General features: G+C 43.0%; 1 protein-coding gene across 5 annotated transcripts in view; it reads right to left on the bottom strand.

The window, feature by feature from the left end:
- ZBTB8A (zinc finger and BTB domain containing 8A) overlaps positions 1–20,521 on the bottom strand; it is a 68,548-nt gene that overhangs the window by 34,052 nt on the left and 13,975 nt on the right. For 3 of the 5 annotated variants that reach the window (XM_031000991.3, XM_031000992.3, XM_055390758.2), the window contains exon 2: positions 19,819–19,900. The gene's annotated coding sequence lies outside the window, so the exon portion shown is untranslated. Of the gene's footprint in view, positions 1–16,451; positions 16,571–19,818; positions 19,901–20,521 lie in introns of all 5 variants that reach the window. The other 2 variants (XM_055390771.2, XM_055390763.2) reach the window with 1 other exon arrangement.

Consider the following 20,521-nt stretch of genomic DNA (forward strand, 5'->3'; position numbering starts at 1 on the left):
ACCTGGCTAATTTTTAAGTTTTTTATAGAGTCAGGGGTCTGCCTACATTGCCCAGGCTGGTCTCAAACTCCTGGCCTCAAGTTATCCTCCTGCCTCAGCCTCAGGGATTACAGGCGTAAGCCACCGCACCTGGCCTAAGTTTTTAGTATATTTAAAGGATTAAAATCACACAGAGTATGTTCTTTGACCATATAGAATCAAACTAGAAGTCAATAGCACATGAAAATCCTGAAATACTTGGAAATTAAACATTAAACTTCTAAATAAATAGACATTTATAGAACACTCTACACAAATCAAAATTTGTTGTTTGCAGTTCAAGCAGTTTAGAGGAAAATGTATAGTTCATTTATTATTTTATTTATTATTTTTTATTTTTTGAGACAGAGTTTTCGCTCTTGTTGCCCAGGCTGGAGTGCAATGGTGTGATCTCAGCTCACTGCAACCTCCGCCTCCCGGGTTCAAGCGATTCTTCTGCCTCAGCCTCCCGAGTAGTTGGGATTACAGGCACGCGCTGCCACACCCAGCTAATTTTTTGGATTTTTAGTAGAGATGGGGTTTCACCATGTTGGTCAGGTTAGTCTCGAATTCCCGACCTCAGGTGATCCGCCTGTCTCGGCCTCCCAAAGTGCTGGGATTACAGGCATGAGCCACTGCGCCTGGCCAGGAAAATGTATAGTTTTAAATTCTTATATTAAAAAAAAAAAGTTTTAGCTGGGTGTGGTGGCTTTTGCCTGTAATCCCAGCACTTTGGGAGGCTGAGATGGGCAGATCACTTGAGCCCAGGAGTTTGAGACCAGCCTGGGCAACATAGTGAAACCCTGTCTCTACAAAAAATACAAAAAATTAGCCAAATGTGGTGGCTTGCGCCTGTAGTCCCAGCTATTTGGGAATCTAAGGTGGGAGAATCACCTGAGCCCAGGAATTCGAGGCTGCAGTGAGCCATGATCATGCCACCGCACATCAGCCTGGGTGATGGGAGTGAGACCTTTCTCAATTAAAAAAAAAAAAAAAAGAAGAAAGTTCTGAAAAAATTAATGAGTTAAGTTTCAACTTAAGACTCTAGAGAAGGGCCGGGCATGGTGGCTCACGCCTGTACACAGCACTTTGGGAGGCCGAGGCGGGCAGATCACGAGGTCAGGAGTTCGAGACCAGCCTGACCAACATGCTGAAACCCCATCTCTACTAAAAAAAAAAAAAAAAAATTAGCCGGGCGTGGTGGCACGCACCTGTAATCCCAGCTACTCAGGAGGCTGAGGCAGGAGAATCACTTGAACCCGGGAGGGGGAGGTTGCAGTGACCTGAGATCATGCCACTGCACTCCAGCCTGGGTGAAAGAGGGAGACCCAGTCTCAAAAAAAAAAAAAAAAAAAAAGAATCTAGAGAACTAGAGAAAAGGAGATCAAATTAAACCCAATGTATGTAGAAGGAAGGAAATGAACAAAATAGAAACCAAAGAAATGATAGAGAAAAATCAATGAAACCAAAAGCTGGTTATCTATATCAGTATCAATAAATTAATCATTATCAATAAAGACTGATTAACCTTTAGCTAGATCAACCAAGAAAAAAAAAAGAAGACATAAATTACTAGTATTAGGAATGAAAGAGGGAAGCATCACTACAGATTCTACAAACATTGAAAGAATAAAAAGAAACTATTATGAACTCTATGCTAATACATTCAACAAATTAAATGAAATAGATGAATTCCCTGAGTGATATAAGTGATCAAAATTAGTATAAGAGGCTGGACATAGTGGTTCACACCTGTAATCCCAGCACTTTGGGAGGCCAAGGTGGGTGGATTACCCAAGGTCAGGAGTTTTGAGACTAGCCTGGCCAACATGGCGAAACCCCATCTCTACTAAAAATACAAAAATTAGCCAGGTGTGGTGGTGTGTGCCTATATTCCTAGCTGCTCAGGAGGCTGAGACATGAGAATCACTTGAACCCAGGAGGCGGAGGTTGCAGTAAGGTGAGATCATGCCACTGTACTCCAGCCTGGGTAACAGAGTGAGACTCTGTCTCAAAAAAAAAAAAAAAAAAAAACTAATACAAGAAAAAAATTAAAAATCTGAATAGCCATATATCAAACTTAAAATTTAAATTATATTAAATCAATTTAAAATATAACTTAAAAACTGCCCACAAAGAAAACTCCAGACCCAAATGGCTTCAGTGTTGAATTCTATCAAACATTTAAGAAAGACATAATATTCATCTATACAAACACTTTCATAAAATAGACAAGGAGAAAAACTTTCAACTCATTTTATGAGGCCAGTATTACTCTGATACCTAAACCAAAGACATCATAAGAAAATAAAACTACAGACCAATATCCCTTGTAAACATGGACACAAAAATCCTAAATTAGCTGGGCGTGGTGGTGTGCACCTGTAGTCCCAGCTACTCAGGAGGCTGAGACAGGAGAATCACTTGAACCTGGGAGGCAGAGGTTGTAGTGAGCCAAGATTGTTCCACTGCACTCTAGCCCAGGTGACAGAGTGAGATTCCGTCTCAAAAAAAACAAACAAAAAAAAACTCCAACTTAATATTATATTTGTGGCCAGGCGCAGTGGTTCACACCTGTAATTCCAGCACTTTGGGAGGCCGAGGCGGGTGGATCACCTGAAGTCAGGAGTTCGAGACCAACCTGGCCAACATAGCAAAACCCTATCTGTACTAAAAGTACAAAAAAATTAGCTGGGCGTGGTGGCAGACGCCTGTAATACCAGCTATTTGGGACACTGAGGCAGGAGAATTGCTTGAACCCAGGAGGCAGAGGTTGCAGTGAGCCAAGGTCGCACCATTGCACTCCAGCCTGGGTGACAGAGCGAGACTTTGTCTCAAAAAAAAAAAATTATATTTGTAAATCAAATATATATGAAAGGATAATACCAAGTGAGGTTTATCGCTGGAATACAAGATGTTTAACAGTTGAAAATTAATCAGTACAATCCACTACATTAACAGAACAAAAAAAAATAAGGCTATCTCAACAGACACAGAACAAACATTTGAAAAATCCAACAGTTATTCATAATAAAAACTCCAGTGAAACAGAAATAGAAGGAAACTTCCTCAGCTGCTAAAGGCCATCTACAAAAAGCCAACTGCTAATATCTTACTTAACTGTGAAAGACCAAATGCTTTCCCCCTAAGGCAGGGAATAGGGCAAAGATTTGTGCTCTCAACTATTTCTATCCAACACTGTACTAGAGGTGTTGGTCAGTGCAGTAAGAGATGTTAAAGAAATAACAGGCATAGGCCGGGTGTGGTGGCTCACGCCTGTAATCCCAGCACTTTGGGAGGCTGGGGTGGGCGGATCACCTGAGGTCAGGACTTTGAGACCAGCCTGACCAACATGGTGAAGCCCCATCTCTGCTAAAATTACACAAATAAGCCGGGCGTGGTGGTGGGCACCTGTAATCCCAGCTACTCAGGAGGCTGAGGCAGGAGAATTGCTTGAACTTGGGAGGTGGAGGTCGCAGTGAGCCAAGATTGCACCACTGCACTCCAGCCTGGGTGACAGAGCGAGACTCAGTCTTAAAAAAAAAGAAAAGAAATAACAGGCATAAAGAGTAACAAGGAAAAAGAAAAAAAGAAAACTGTTACTGTTTATAGATGACACAATTATGTATACAGAAAATCCTATAAAGAATCTTCTTGAACAAATAACTGAATTTAACAAGGTCACAAGATACAGGATCAACATATGAAAATCAGTTTTATTTCTATATGTTAGCAATGAACAGCTGGAAAATAAAAATTTTAAACAATGCATTCGTAAGAGCACCAAAAATGCTTAGGGGTCAATATAACTAAATTATTTGCAAACTCTATGTATTCAAAACCACAAAATACTTGAGAGAAATATAAACAATCTAAAGTGGAAAGATAAGCCATGCAGATGAATTAGAAGAAACAGTTAATATGTCAATTCTATTCAAGTGGACGTACAGGATTAATGTAATCCCAACAAAATCCAAGCAAATTTATCTCTGTAGAAAGTATCAAGCTGCTTCTAAAATTTAAAGGGAATTCAATGGACCTAAAATAGCCAAAACAATTTTGAAAAAGAAGAGGAAAAGGGAACTTACCCTACGTAATTACAAGACTTACTATAACTATGGTAACCAAGATAGTGTATTATTGGCAGTAAGACAGGCACATAGATCAATGGAATAGAGTCCAGAAATAGACACATGAATATATTATCAATTGATTTTTTAGTCAGGTTTACTTTATCAATTGGCTTTTGACAAAGATATCACAGTCACTGAATGGGGAAAGGTTCATGTTTTCAAACAAATGGTGCCAGAACAACTGGATATCCATTAGAGAAGAAAAAAAATCTTGATTCTTACTTTACACAACATACAAATTTTCATTTGACAAGGATCATAGAAAAAGTTCATAGAAAAAGATCATGGTAAAAGCTAAATTTCAGAAGAAAACAAAGGAGAAAGTCTTTGGGACCTTGGGGTGGACAAAGATTTCTTAAGACACAAAAAGTGTGAAGTACACCAAGTGCAGTGGCTCACACCTATAATCCCAGCACTTTGGGAGGCTGAGATGGACGGATTGCTTGAGACCAGGAGTTCAAGAGTAGCCTGGGGAACATAGCAAAACCCTATCTCTATTTTTTACAGAAAAAAAAAAAAAAAAAAGAAATAGCATGAACTATAAGAAAAAGTTGACAAATGGCTTTATCAAAATTCTGCTCTTTTAAAGATACCATTAAGGAAAGGAAAAGCTGGCCGGGAGCGGTGGCTCATGCCTGTAATCCCAGCACTTTGGGAGGCTGAGGCAGGTGGATCACGAAGTCAGGAGATAGAGACCATCCTGGCTAACACGGTGAAACCACGTCTCTACTAAAAATACAAAAATTAGCTGGGTATGGTGACGGGCGCCTGTAGTTCTAGCTACTCAGGAGGCTGGGGCAGGAGAATGGCGTGAACCCGGGAGGCGGAGCTGGCAGTGAGCTGAGATCGCATCACTGCACTCCAGCTTGGGCAACAGAGCAAGACTCTGTCTCAAAAAAAAAAAAAAAAAAAAAGGAAAGGAAAACCAGACCACAAACCACGATAAAATATTTGCAGTATATATATCTGACAAAAGAGTTGTACCCAGAATACATAAAGAACTCAACACTAGGACAAAAAACCCATGGGCAAATGATTTGAACAGACACTTCATAATAGAAAACAAACAAAATAAGCACATGAAAAGATGTCACTGGTCACCAGGGAAATGCCAATTAAAACCACGAGGAAATGTCATTACACACCCACCATCATGGCTAAAGACAAAATGACTGACAATACCAAATGTTGGCAAGGATGTGGAGAAGTTGGTTCTCTCATGTATTGCTGGTGGAAATGTAAAATGCCACAGTCACTTTGGAAAACTATTTAGCAGTTCTAATAAAGTTATACCTACTCTAAGACCCGGCAGTTCCACTCCTAGGTATTTATACAAGAGAAATGAAAACACATGACTACAAAAAAATTTATACAAGAATTTTCATAGCAGCTTTGTTCATATTAGCCCCAAATTGGAAATAAAATGTGCATCCGCTGGTGAATAAATAAATTGTAGTATATCCATACCATGAAATACTACTGAACAATAGAGCCAACAAACCTCTGATACAAGCAGTGATGTGAATGACTCTCAAAATCATTAGGCTCAATGAAAGAAGCCAGACACCAAAGAATACCTACTGTGTGAGTCCAGTTATATGAAATCTTAAGAATAGGCAGGGCCGGGCGCAGTGGCTCACGCCTGTAATCCCAGCACTTTGGGAGGCCGAGGCGGGCGGATCACGAGGTTAGGAGATCGAGGCCATCTTGGCTAACATGGTGAAACCCCGTCTTTACTAAAAACACAAAAAATTAGCCGGGCGTAGTGGCGGGCGCCTGTACTCCCAGCTACTCAGGAGGCTGAGGCAGGAGAATGGCGTGAACCCGGCAGGCGGAGCTTGCAGTGAGCAGAGATCACGCCACTGCATTCTAGCCTGGGCGACAGAGCGAGACTCCATCTCAAAAAAAAAAAAAAAAGAATAGGCAGAACTAATCTATAATCACGTAAGGGAGATTACAGTTGCCTGAAACTGGGAACGAAACAGGAGGCTCTACTACAAAATGGCATAAGAAAAAAAAGGCATGAGGGAAATTGTAGGTAATGAAAATGTTTCATGTATTATTTATGGTGATTATTACATATGAAGATATGTCAAACATTAAACTGTACATTTACAATGGGGGCATTTTACTGTATGTAAATTATATCTTAATTTTTTCTCTAGACAGAGTGTTGCTCTGTCGCCCAGGCTGGAGTGCAGTGGCATGATCTCAGCTCACTACAACCTCTGCCTCCCAGCTCCCAGGTTCAATCAAGTCTCCTGCCTCAGCCTCCCTAGTAGCTGGAATTACAAGTGTGTGCCACCACACTTGGCTAATTTTTTTGTATTTTTAGTAGAGACGGGGTTTCACCATGTTAGCCAGGCTGGTCTCAAACTCCTGACCTCATGATCTGCCTGCCTCGGCCTCCCAAAGTGCTGGGATTACAGGCGTGAGCCACTGTGCCCAGGCTAAATTATATCTTTTTTTTGTTTTGTTTTGTTTTTGTTTGTTTTGTTTTTGTTTTTTTTTTGAGACAGAGTCTTGTTCTATTGCCCAGGCTGGAGTGTAGTGGCGCAATCTCGGCTCACTGCAAGCTCTGCCTCCCAGGTTCACGCCATTCTCCTGCCTCAGCCTCCCGAGTAGATGGGACTACAGGCGCCCACCATCACACCAGGATAATATTTCTATTTTAGTAGAGACCGGGTTTCACCGTGTTAGCCAGGATGGTCTCGATCTCCTGACCTTGTGATCTGCCTGCCTCGGCCTCCCAAAGTGCTGGGATTACAGGTGTGAGCCACCATGCCCAGCCTAAATTACATCTTAATAAAGCCAATTAAACCTAGAAACAAAAGAATTTGGTAAAAGAGCCAGTTTATGATAAAATTAATACACAAAAATAGCTAGGTGGCAGATACAAGAGAAGATCCCTGATATGGTTTGGATTTGTGTCCCCCGCCCAAATCTCATGTTGAATTGTAATCCCCAGTGTTAGAGAGAGGACCTGGTGGAATGTGACTGGATCATGTGGGCGGATTTCCCTCTTGCTATTCTTGTGATAGTGAGTTCTCACGAGATCTGGTTGTTTAAAAGTGTGTAGCACCTCCTCCTTCACTCTCTTCCTCCTGCTCCAGACATGTAGGATGGGCCTGCTTCCCGTGTGCCTTTTGCCATCACTGTAAGTTTCCTGAGGCCTGCCCAGTCATGCTTCCTTTACAGCCTGTGGAACTGTGAGCCAATTAAACCTCTTTTCTGTATAAATTACCCAGTCTTACGGAGTTCTTTATAGCAATGCGAGAATGGACTAATACAATCCCTTTCACAAAAATAAATGAAGTTAAATACTTTGACCTCCAGTGGCTCCCATCTCACTAAGAAAGAAATCCAAAGTCTTTACCCTGGTCTAAAAGTGCTGCCAGATCTCTGAAAGATCTCCCCTACCTGCAGCTCTCATCTTACTGCTTTTGATGCCTCCCAAGGTGCCAAGCTCATTCCTGGCATCCCTTGTGTCTGAAACATTCCTCACCCAGGAGTGAAGGATCTTCACATAACTTGTTCCCCAACTCTACACAAGTCTTTGCTTAAATGTCACTTCATCAGAGGTTTCCTTAACAAGCCCATCTTTAGTATGGGGAGCTTTAGTTAATCACTATGGCTCAATAGCTATTGTCATAGAAACTACGCCATATGAGGTATAGATTAAGAAACATGATAGTTGTCTTCCAATACTGAAAGGCAATTATGTGGAAGAACTAGAATTATTTTGTTTTTATTATTATGTATTTTTTATTATTATTTTTGAGACAGAGTCTTGCTCTGTCGCCCAAGCTGGAGTGCAGTGGCACTATCACGGCTCATTGCAGTCTTGACTTCCCAGGCTCAGGTGACCCTCCCACCTTAGCCTCCTGAGTAACTGGGACTAGAGGTATGCGCCACCATGCCCAGCTAATTTTTTCTTTCTTTTTCTTTTTTTTGTAGAGATAGGGTCTCACTATTTTGCCTATGCTGGTCTCAAACCTCTGGGCTCAAGTGATCCACCTACCTTGGCCTCCCAAAGTGCTGGGATTATTGGCATGAGCCACTGCGCCCAGCTGTAGAATTATTCTTTTTTCTTTTTTTTGAGATGGAGTCTTGCTCTGTCGCCCAGGCTGGAGTGCAGTGGCACGATCTTGGCTCACTGCAAGCTCCGCCTCCTGGGTTCACGCCATTCTCCTGCCTCAGCCTCCCAAGTAGCTGGGACTACAGGTGCCCGCCACCAAGCCTGGCTAATTTTTTTGTATTTTTAGTACAGACTGGGTTTCACCATGTTAGCCAGGATGGTCTCGATCTCCTGACCTCGTGATCTGCCTGCCTCAGCCTCCCAAAGTGCTGAGATTACAGGCATGAGCCACGGTGCCCGGCCAGAATTATTCTCTTAATAGGTCTAGCAGACTAGGCTTCTAGACTAAGCACTAGAATCTAAGCTCCAAAAGGTATCAGTCTCTGTTTTTTCCACCTCAGCATCCCTAGCACAGTGCATAATGTCCAGCATACAGATGCTCAGTCAGTATTTGTTGAATGAATAAATATTCACTAAAAAGCAAATGGACCAAAATATAGGACTAAAGGGAAATGAATTTGAGCTCATAAAGAACAGCTATTTATTTATTTTTAATTAAAAAAAATTTTTAAAGACGGTCTCAATCTGTCACCCAGGTTGGACTGCAGTAGGTGATCACAGCTTACTGCAGCCTCAGACTCCTGGGCTCAAGAGGTCCTCTCGCCTCAGCCTCCTGAGTAGCTGGGGTTACAGAGCATGCCACCACGCCCAGCTAATTTTTTAATTATTTTGTAGAGACACGGTCTTGCTATGTTGCTCAGGTTGATCTTTAACTCCCAGCCTCAAGCGATCCTCCAGCCTGGGCCTCCCAAAGTGCAGGGATTATGGGCAGCCATGACCCACTGTGCCCAGCCTTAAAACGGATTTCTTTTTTTCTTTTCTTTTTTTGGGGGGAGGGGACAGGGTCTTGCCCTGTCGCCCAGCCTGGAGTGCAATGGCATGATCACGGCTCACTGCAGCCTCAATGTCCTGGGCTCAAGCAATCTTTCAACCTCAGTCTCCTGGCTGGGACTCCAGGCACGTGCCACCATGCCTGGCTAATTTTTGTGTTTTTTTGTAAAGATGGGGTTTTGCCATCTTACCCAGGCAGTCTCAAACTCCTGAGCTCAAGCAATCAACTCACCCTGGCTTCCCAAAGTGTTGGGATTACAGGCATGAGCCACTGCGCCCAGCCAAAATGTATTTCTTACTGTGGGTTTTGGTAAGAAAAATTTGAGAAACACTGGGCCAAACTGATTAACAACAGAATTAGTCACTTTGCAAAGTAACACTTCCTATGCTACCATTGTAGCAGAGGTGGAATGTCATTGATTTTGGGTGACTGCATTTGGTAGGAGATGGGACTGTATGATCTCTGAGGATTGTTCCAACTTCAACACTTTTAAACTATTTTGCTGCAGTTAAATGATATACTACATATGTTCCTGTTTGTTACAATGAGATCCTGAAATAAATCAAGTTATACTATAACATGCCAGCATCAGTTGTTGGGTTTTTTTTTTTAGATACTCTAAAAATGAGAGAAACTATTGGTTCTACTTTGTGTATTAATTGTTTTAGGTATATTTTGCTATTGAATATGTGTGCTTAATTATTTGGTATTTTGGTGAAAGATTAGAGACAGAGATGAATCCTTTTTCCTGAAGAGGTTATAGGTCAAAGGCTGAGGGTAGAGAATTTATACCCCTAAATTCTAGAGAGGGAATTTCATTCTGCTTTTAAAGAATAATTCTGTTAAAAACAGGCTATTGGCTTCCATTACCCAGACATCTGTGTTACATTTCCACTTACCTAATAAAGCTCCAGACTTTTTTCAATGTGAAATCATAAAAGCTCCAGACTTAAAGTGGCCCAAAAGTATTATGGTTTTATCACAGCTTATAACGTAAAAATTCTGATGTATCAATTACACTAGAGAAACACTGAAGCTTGGCACTAGGATGGAGTAAAAATGGTAAAATACCAATCATCTTGAGTTCTTAGGGATGAGTTATTCTGGTGTTGCACTATTTTCTAAGGAATGAGAAATAAAGCAGTAATGTCCTTTGAGACCCTAGGGTAAAGAAGCCATAGAAGTCTGGCGTGTCCCTTTCTGAGTGCTGTCACTTCTCACCATTCAAATACTGCAATGTCCTCAGGACCAGTGACAGCATGCAGTCTGCTCACCGTGCCCATGGTTTCAAATTAGCTATTGCAAAACTGAGATAAAATGACCTTGCTGGCATCTCAGTATCAATTTTGCATAATGTCAAAATACAGCTCCGGTATCAATAACATTATTAAGAAGGAAGATGTACTCCCCATCCTCTTTAATGTTTTGTCTCAGAGGCCATTCCACCTAAGAGATGACCAGGTTCTATGATGGGGCTTCCTCAACCCCTCTGGCTTGAGAGTAAGGTGACTGGGGAAGAAGAGCCTGTCTAAAGTAAATTATCCTTAGGAAGAAGGTGGCCGGGCGTGGTGGCTTATGCCTGTGATCCCAGAACTTTGGGAGGCTGAGGTGGGCAGATCACCTGAGGTCAGGAGTTCGAGACCAGCCTGGCCAAGATGATGAAACTCCATCTCTACTAAAAAGACACACACACACAAAAATTAGCTGGGTGTGGTGGCGGGCGCCTGTAATACCAGCTACTTGGGAGGTTGAGGCAAGAGAATTGCTTGAATCCAGGAGGCAGAGGCTGCACTGACCTGAGATCACACCATTGCACTCCAGCCTGGGTGACAAAGTGAGACCTTGTTTCAAAAAAAAGAAAAAAAAAGAAAGAAAAAGAAAAAGAAGGTGTCAGCCCTAGGGGGGAAAAGGAGAGAAATCCTGTAGGGTGGGGAATCAGGTCTTACAACTTTTCCTCATTAACTCCCTTTCCTTGGTGTGATCATAGCTCACTGCAACCTCAAACTCCTGGGCCCACGGGATCCTCCCGCCTTGGCCTCCCAAACTGCTGGGATTACAGGGTGAGCCATCGTGCCTGGTCTTGCTTCTCTTAACGTCTTCCCACCCCCAACCTCATTCTCACGTGATTCTATCAGGAGCCTCTGGCAGTAGATGATTTGCCTCTGGGGGAAATGCAAACAACTAATAATCCCTGAAAAAGATAACTAATCTTATAAGAAACAGAAAATAAGAGTTAAAACAATAAAGTACCTTGTAAGCATGTGAAATAAAGAATGAGGTACTCAGTATACCTACTTTAAAAATGTACCCTTGTTTGAAATGAAACCTAAATCCCAAATGCAGTATATAACTCTGTGGACATGTCTTATAATATAAATGATTTACATTTTATAATACCAAAATAACAGTTTACACATAAAAACATTTCAGTACTTAAAAATAGCTCAAAGCTGGGAGTGGTGGCTCATGCCTGTAATCCTAGCACTTTGGGAAGCTGAGGTGGGTGCATCACTTGAGGTCAGGAGTCTGAAACCAGCCTGGCTAACATGGTGAAACCCCGTCTCTACTAAAATACAAAAAAATTAGCTGGGTGTGGTGGTGGGCGCCTATAATCTCAGCTACATGGGAGGCTGAGGCAAGGCAGGAGAATCGCTTGAATCAGCGAGGTGGAGATTGCAGTGAGCTGAGATCACGCCACTGCACTCCAGCCTGGGTGACAGAGCGAAGACTCGTCTCACCAAAAAAAAAAAAAAAAAAAGCCGGGCACGGTGGCTCAGGCCTATAATCCCAGCACTTTGGGAGGCCGAGGCAGGCGGATCACCTGAGGTCAGGAGTTCAAGACCAGCCTGACCAACATGGAGAAACCCCATCTCTACTAAAAATACAAAATTAGCCAGGCGTGGTGGCGCATCCTTGTAATCCCAGCTACTCGGGAGGCTGAGGCAGGAGAATTGCTTGAACCCAGGAGGTGGAGGTTGTGGTGAGCTGAGATCGCACCATGGCACTCCAGCCTGGGCAAGGCAACAAGAGCGAAACTCCATCTCAAAAAATAATTTAAAAAAATAGCTCAGGGGCTGGGCAGGGTGGCTCATGCCTATACTCCCAACACTTTAGGAGACTGAGGTAGAAGGATTGTTTGAGCCCAGGAGTTCAAGACCAGCCTGAGCAACATAGTGAGACCCCGTTTCTACAAAAAAAAAAAAAAAAAAAAAATTAAAAAATTGGCTGGGTGTGGTGGCCTCCTATAGTTTGGAGGCTGAGGCAGGAGATTCGTGTGAGCCCAGGAGTTCGAGGCTGCAGTAAGCCATGATCACATCACTGCACTCTAGCCTGGATGGCAAACTGAGACTGTGTCTCAAATAAAAATAAATAAAAAATAAAAAAGTATGTACCACCTCCTTCCACTCTCTCTCTTGCTCCTGCTCCCGCATGTGAGACATGGGATTGAGTTGTGCCCCCCCAAAATTATATGCTGAAGTCTTAAACCTGGTACCTACACTGGAGACCTTAATTTGCAAATAGGGTCTTTGCAGATATAATCAAGTTAAGATGAGGTCATCCTGGATTAGGGTGGTATCATTATAAGGAGAGATCTGGAGAAAGGAGGACACTGAGAAGACACATACAGGGGCTGGGTGAGGTGGCTCACACCTGTAATCCTAGCACTTTGGGAGGCCAAGGAAGGGCAGACTGCTTGAGGCCAGGAGTTCAAGACCAACCTAGGCAACAGGCTGGTCTCAAAAAAACAAAAACAAAAACAAAACCACAAACACAGAAGGAAGAGCACCACGTGAAGACAGAAGCAGAGGCTGGAATGATGGAGCTACAACAGAAGGAATGCCAAGGATTGCTGGCACCCACCAGAAGCTAGGAAGAGACAAGGAAGGACTCTGCCCTACAACCTTCAGAGGCAGCATGGCCCTGTCAACACGTTGATTTCAGAGTTTAGCCTCCAGAACTGTGGGAGAAGAATCAACGTACGTTGCTTCGTAGGTGATGTGATGCTAGGGTAGATGCTTGAAAGGCAAGTAGGTTTTCACTCAGAAAAAAAAAAGAGGAAAAGCATTCTAGGCAGAAGATATAGTTTGAGCCAAGGCACAGACTGGTATAATCACAAAATAGGAAGTAAGTTGTTCAATATGGCTGGAGCACAGGGTGCAAAAGAGATGGTGAGAAATGGGTGGAGCACCTTATTTGCTTCATTAAACAGTTTGGATTAGACCCTGTAAGCATTTGGGTGGGGGTGGGGGACATTAAGGGGTTCTATGCAAAGGAGAGAGGCGATTTAATATTTGATCAAATCAGAGAGCAGTAAGAACGTCAATGGCAGTGAGACCAGGCAGGAGGCAGTTGTAATCTAGACAAAATGGTAGGGGTAGAAATGGGTGGTTGGGCTGGGCATGGTGGCTCATGCCTGTAATCCCAGCACTTTGGGAGGCCAAGGTGGGCAGATCACTTGAGAACAGGAGTTTGAGACCAGCCTGGACAACATGGTGAAACCCCGTCTCTACTAAAAATAGAAAAATTAGCCAGGCATAGTGGCATGTACCTCCTGTAATCTTAGCTACTCAGGAGGCTGAGGTGGGAGAATTGCTTGAACTTGGTAGGCAGAGGCTGCAATGAACTGAAGTTGCACCACTGAACTTCTCCAGCCTGGGTGAGAGTGAGACTACATCTCAAAAAAAAAAAAGAAAGAAAAGAAAAGACAAAAGAAAGAACAGAAGTAGTTGTAGGTAGTGGTATGGTGGTATGAGTCTGTTTTCTGTTACTTATAACAACAACAACAACAAAAAACGCTGAAACTGGGTAATTTATAAAGAAAAGGAAAAAAGCAGAAAAAAATCAGGAAGAAGAGAAAGGAAAATAAGACAAATAAATGAAATTTATGTATTACAGTTCTGAAGGCTGAGACATCCCAGGTCAAGGGTCCACACTTGGCGAGGGCTTTCTTGCTGGTGGAGACTCTTTGCGGAGTCCTGGGACAGTGCAGAAGGATCGGTAGTGATATGGTTTGAATCTGTGTCCCTGGCCAAATCTCATGTCGAATTGTAATCCCCAGTGTTGGATGTGGGGCCTAATGTGAGGTGATTGGACCATTGGGGCAGAGTTCTCATGAATGGTTTAGCACCATCCCCCCTTGATACTGTATAGTGAGTGAGTTCTCATGAGATCTGGTTGTGTGAAAATGTGTGGCACCTCTCTTCCGCCTACTCCAGCCATGTGAAGATGCCTGCTCCTCCTATGTCTTCCACCATAACTGGAAGCTTCCTGAGGCCTCCCCAGAAGCAGAAGCTACTATGCTTCCTGTACAGCCTGCAGAACTGTGAGCCAATTAAACCTCTATTCTTTATAAATTACCCAGTCTCAGGTATTTCTTTATAGCAATGCAAGAACGGACTAGTACAGGTGGCAAGGGGGCTGAGCGTGCTCATATCTCCCTTCCTCTTCTTATAAAACCACTAGTTCCTCCCATGATAACCCATTAATCCTTCATAACCCAATCACCTCTTAATGGCCCCACCTCTCAGTACTGCCACATTGTGCCACGCATAGCGGCTCATGCTTGTAATCCCAGGACTTTGAGAGGCCAAGGCAGGCAAGTGGCTTGAGCCCTGGAGTTGGAGACCAGCCTGGGCAACATGGCGAAACCCCATTACTACAAAAAATACAAAAATTACCCAGGCATGGTGGCATGTACCTGTAGTCCCAGGTACTCAGGAGGGTGAGGTAGGAGGATCACCTGAGCTTGGGGAGGCTGAGGCTGCAGCGAGCCGTGATCATGCCACTGCACTCCAGCCTGGGTGACACAGTAAGACTCTGTCTCAAAAAACAAAACAAAACAAAAAAATACTGTCACCTTGAGGATTAAGTTCCAACATGAGTTTTGAAGGGGACCAACATTTAAACCACAGTAGTGGTGATGAAAATAAGCAGACAAGGCCAAGGCAGGTGGCTCACTGGAGGTCAGGAGTTTGAGACCAGCCTGGCCAACTTGGTGAAATCCCATCTCTACTAAAAATAGAAAAATTAGCCAGGTGTGGTGGCGGGTGCCTGTAATTCCAGCTACTAGGGAGGCTGAGGCACGAAAAAGGCTTGAACCCGGGAAGCAGAGGTTGCAGTGAGCTGAGATCACGCCATTGCACTCCAGCCTGGGTGGCAGAGCCAGACACCATCTCAAAAAAAGAAAGAAGTAGACAGAGATAAGCCAGAGGTAAAATCAGCAGGACTTGGAAGCAGCATAAATAACAGTGGGTAAACACATGGGCTATGCCATCAAAGTGAATCTAAACCCCAGCTCTGCTGTGGTTTTCACATCCATTTCCTAACCTATAAATGGGGGTTTATAAGAGTACAGTACCTACTTCACGGAATTGTAGATTCAACGCAACATTAAATGTCAAGAACTCTGCAGGCGCCTGGGACATTGTAGCTGCTCAATAATATATGAACCGCTGTTATAATTCTTATCATCATTGTCATCAATCACCAGTTAGATACAGAAGATAACCTCAAACTTACTGAATTCCAAACTTCTTATTGCAGCCTTTTCTTAACCGCTGAAATGTACTCCTTCATCTGTGTCTCCTATCTTGGGAATTAGTACCACTATTTTCCTCTAGTGCCTAATCCAGGACCCAGGAACCATCCCAGGCCAAACCTTTCTTTCTCAGCCTCCATATCTATATCCTTCAGACTTGGAGACTAACAAACGAATAAGTAAATGAATGGCACATGTTGAAAGCTCCCTACATGATTTCTTTTCAATGTGGTCTACTCTCAGGATATCTTCCCACCTCCAGATGTTTGATGAATAATTTACTTCCATTTGTGTGTGTGTGTGTGTGTGTGTGTGTGTTTAATACTTAGCTCTTCTAGAAAGTATTTGGTGTACTGTGTGATGACAAGATCTAAATTTTTCCCTAAGTAGCTAACTACTGTAGATAAGAAGGAGGGAGGGGTGAGAAAGGAAGAAAAAAAGAGAAAATGGCCAGGTGGCTAGATGCTAAGATAAATGATTGGTAGCATTTACACTGTTACCTCTTGTTTAAGGTTTGATTTTCAGAAACTGATCAGAAACGTAATTTTGTTCCACAAAAAGATGATCTGTTTCTTAGAGGCAAATGCCTTCCTACTTCCTACTTCCCTCCTTTTCCCCCATCCTCTGTCTTTAATCAAGCTCACAGAGTTTATATATATAGGTCTATATATGTTATATATGTGTATGTGATATGTCAGATATACCATATATACAAGAAAGACACAAGGCCATTTTACAAATTATGATGAAATATGTAAACATCAAAGGGACAGATATTTGTTTTCCACTGACCAACATATTCTCCTTTCCTTATGAGGAAGTGATGTGGAAAGTCAGTCATCAAAATGTTGCTCACTGAGCATGAAGTCAGTATATTATGGATGTCTGGATATACGCTCAGGAAATCTAGGCTGGAGATAAAGATTTAGAAATCATCAACAGAGGGTGGCATTTGAAAGATTTTAATAACTGATGATAAGAGTTTGGTAAAATGGACCAGGCGCGGTGGCTTACACCTATAATCCCAGCACTTTGGGAGGCTGAAGCAGGTAGATGTTTGAGCTCAGGAGTTTGAGACTAGCCTGGGCAACATGGTGAAACCTCATCTCTACAAAAAAAATATAAAAACTAGCTGGGTATGGTGGCATGGGCCTGTAGTCCCAGCTACTTGGGGGCTGAGGTGGGAGGATCACTTGAGCCCAGGAGTTGGAGGCTGCAGCGAGTTCGGATTATGCCACTGCCCTTTAGCCTCAGGGACAGACCAAGCAACATTTTATTTAAATTAAATGTTATTTAATGTTTATTTAAATTAAATGTTAATGAGATGGTTTCTATACATTTACATTTAGCATTATTTGCCCTAGAATCCAAGGCAAAACAAAAACAAACAAAAACAAAATCCCAGAGAAACACAAATTATTTATATAGTTCTCACATCATCTTTTTGAGATGGAGTCTGGCTCTGTTGCCCAGGCTGGAGTGCAATGGCATGACCTTGGCTCACTGCAACCTCTGCCTCCCAGGTTCAAGTGATTCTCCTGCCTCAGCTTCCCAAGTAGCTGGGACTACAGGCGCACACCATCATGCCCGGTTAATTTTTGTATTTTTAGTAGAGACGGGGTTTCACTATGTTGGCCAGGCTGTTCTCGAACTCCTGACCTCAAGTGATCCACCTGCCTTGGACTCCCAAAGTGATGGGATTACAGGTGTGAGCCACTGCAACTAGTCTTTTCCCCTTCCCTTTCACCCTTGAATGCGTATGATTCAAAAATAAGAAAACACTCTACTGACACGGAAAGTTAAGAAAGTTAAGTTCCCTTGTATTATATATATTGGTCTATACCTTGCTTTTTCTTTTTTGTTTTTTTTGTTGAGACAGAGTCTTGCTCTGTCCCCAGACTGAAGTGCAATGGCACAATCTCGGCTCACTGCAACCTCCGCCTCCCAGGTTCAAATGATTCTTCTGCCTCAGCCTCCCGAGTAGCTGGGACTAGAGGTGCCCGCCACCACGCCCGGCTAATTTCTGTATTTTTAGTACAGACAGGGTTTCACTATGTTGGCTGGAACTGTCTTGATATCTTGACCTCATGATCTACCTTGCCTCGGCCTCCCAAAGTGCTGGGATTACAGGCGTGAGCCACTGTGCCCGGCCCTATACCTTGCTTTTTCTTAAATTAAGTTTGAGACCAGGATGGCAGAATAGATTTTTAAAAATTGGCTGGGCATGATGGTGCATGCCTGTGGTCCCAGCTACTTGGGAGGCACAGACAGTGGATTGCTTAGGCCCAGGAGTTGGAGGCTGCAGTGAGCTATGGTAATACCACTGCACGTCAGCCTGGGCAACAGAGCAAGACCCTGTCTCTAAAAAATAAAAAATTGTGGCCAGGCATGGTAGATCACACCTGTCATCCTAGCACTTTGGGAGGCCGAGGTGAGTGGATCACAAGGTCAGGAGTTCGAGACCAGCCTGGCCAACATGGTGAAACCCTGTCTCTACTAAAAATATAACAATTAGCCACAGTGGCGCACGCCTGTAATCCTAGCTACTCAGGAGGCTGAGGCAGGAGAATCGCTTGAACCCGGGAGGTGGAGGTTGCAGTGAGCTGAGATCATGTTACTGCACTCCAGCCTGGGGGACAGACTGAGACTCTGTCTCAGAAAAAAATAAATAAATAAAAATAAAAAATTGCATGTGCCTGTAGTCCCAGCTACTTGGGAGGCTGAGGTGGGAGCGTCACTTGAGCCCAGGAGGTTGAGGCTGCAGTGAGCAGTGATTGCACCACTGCACTCCAGCCTAGGCACACAGACAAGTGTCTCAAAAAAAAAAATTAAATTAATAATATTAAGTATGTGATTAAGTTAGAATGGGAGAAATACATACACAAGAGAGGCAGTGAATTAAAAAATGTAGTTCCATACAATTGCCTGGATCCCAGTTTAAAAAAAAGATAAAGCCGGGTGCGGTGGCTCAGGCCTGTAATCCCAGCGCTTTGGGAGGCCAAGGTGGGTGGATCACCTGAGGTCAGGAGTTCGAGACCAGCCTGACCAACATGGTGAAACCCAGTCTCTACTAAAAATACATAAATTAGCCAGGCTTGGTGGCAGGTGCCTGTAATCCCAGTTACTCTGGAGGCTGAGGCAGAACTGCTTGAACCTGGGAGGTGGAGGTTGCCTCTGCACTCCAGTCTGGCCGACAGAGCCAGACTACATCTCAAAAATAAATAAATAAATAAATAAATAAAAGATTAAAATGTAGTTCAAATATGTATGCTGGGTGTTAAAAAAAAAAATTCGGCCCACATTCATAAGGATACACTACACCTCCTTAAGAGAGTATTCAAAATAAAGATGTCATTAAAAAAAATTAGCAATCAGTGAACAGGGAGAGCAAAAAAATCAGAATGCTGAACATCTTAGACAGTGAATTTCCAAGAAATAAATCCATTCTCTGATATATAAAATCTACAACTACAAAATTTTACCCTTTTTTTTTTTTTTTTTTTTGGAGACAGTCTTGCTCTGTTGCCCAGGCTGGAGTGCACTGGTGTGATCTTGGCTCACTGCAACGTCCGATGCCCGGATTCAAGTGATTCTCCTGTCTCAGCCTCACAAGCACCTGGGATTATAGGCACCCAGCACCACGCCCGGCTAATTTTTGTATTTTTAATAGAGACGGGGTTTTGCCATGTTGGCCAGATTGGTCTCAAACTCCCGACTTCAGGTGATCCTCCTGCCTTGGCCTCCCAAAGTGCTGGGATTACAGGCGTGAGCCACTGTACCCGGCCCAAAATTCTACCTTTTTTTTTTTTTTTTGAGACAGAGTTTCGCTCTTGTTGCCCAGGCTGGAGTGCAATGGTGCCATCTCGGTTCACCGCAACCTCCACCTCCTGGGTTCAAGCAATTCTCCTGCCTCAGCCTCCCAAGTAGCTGGGATTACGGGCATGTGCCACCATGCCCGGCTAATTTTGTATTTTCAGTAGAGACAGGGTTTCTCCATGTTGGTCAGGTTGGTCTCGAACTCCCGACCTCAGGTGATCTGTCTGCCTCGACCTCCCAAAGTGCTGGGATTATAGGCGTGAGCCACCACGCCCGGCCCCAGAATTCTACTTTTTATCTATGCATTTAAGTGAGGTAGATGAAGAATTAAAATTTGTCATACCTGGAAATTTATGAATGCTGCTCTTGAATGGAGTAAAAAAGGGAAGATTCTAAGTCAAACAGTCTGTGTTTGGAGGATTGTCCTGTAGAGAGAGAAAACAGATATTTATAATGTACTTTTGTCATAAGAGGCAGAAAGATCTGCTAAGGTACATAATATTTATTTAAATAAACTATATAAGGGCCAGGCACAGTAGCTCACACCTGTAATCCCAACACTCTGGGAGGCCAAGGCGGGCAGATAACCTGAGGTCAGGAGTTTGAGACCAGCCTGGCCAATATGGTGAAACCCCATCTCTACTAAGTATACAAAAATTAGCTGGGCATGGTGGCAGGTGCCTGTAATCCCAGCTACTCAGGAGGCTGAGGAGGGAGAATTGCTTGAACTCGGGAGGCGGAGGCTGCAGTGAGCTGAGACTGTGCCACTGCATGCCAGCCTGGGTGACAGAGCAAGACTCCGTCTCAAAAAAAAAAAAAAATTATATAAGAGCCTCTGTCAGATACAATTTTTAACATGTAAAAATAGATGATCTGGCACAAATTATTATTAATAATAGTTAATAATAATAGTTAATAGAAAATCATTAATAATTAATATTATTATATAATATAGAACAAATATGTAATACATAATGATTTAAAAATATAATATACAATATAAATAAATCATTAATATTATTAATAATAGAATGATCATTTGGCTT

Source organism: Gorilla gorilla, chromosome 1 (genome assembly GCF_029281585.2).
Source record: "Gorilla gorilla gorilla isolate KB3781 chromosome 1, NHGRI_mGorGor1-v2.1_pri, whole genome shotgun sequence".
Classification (NCBI taxonomy): Eukaryota; Metazoa; Chordata; class Mammalia; order Primates; family Hominidae; genus Gorilla; species Gorilla gorilla.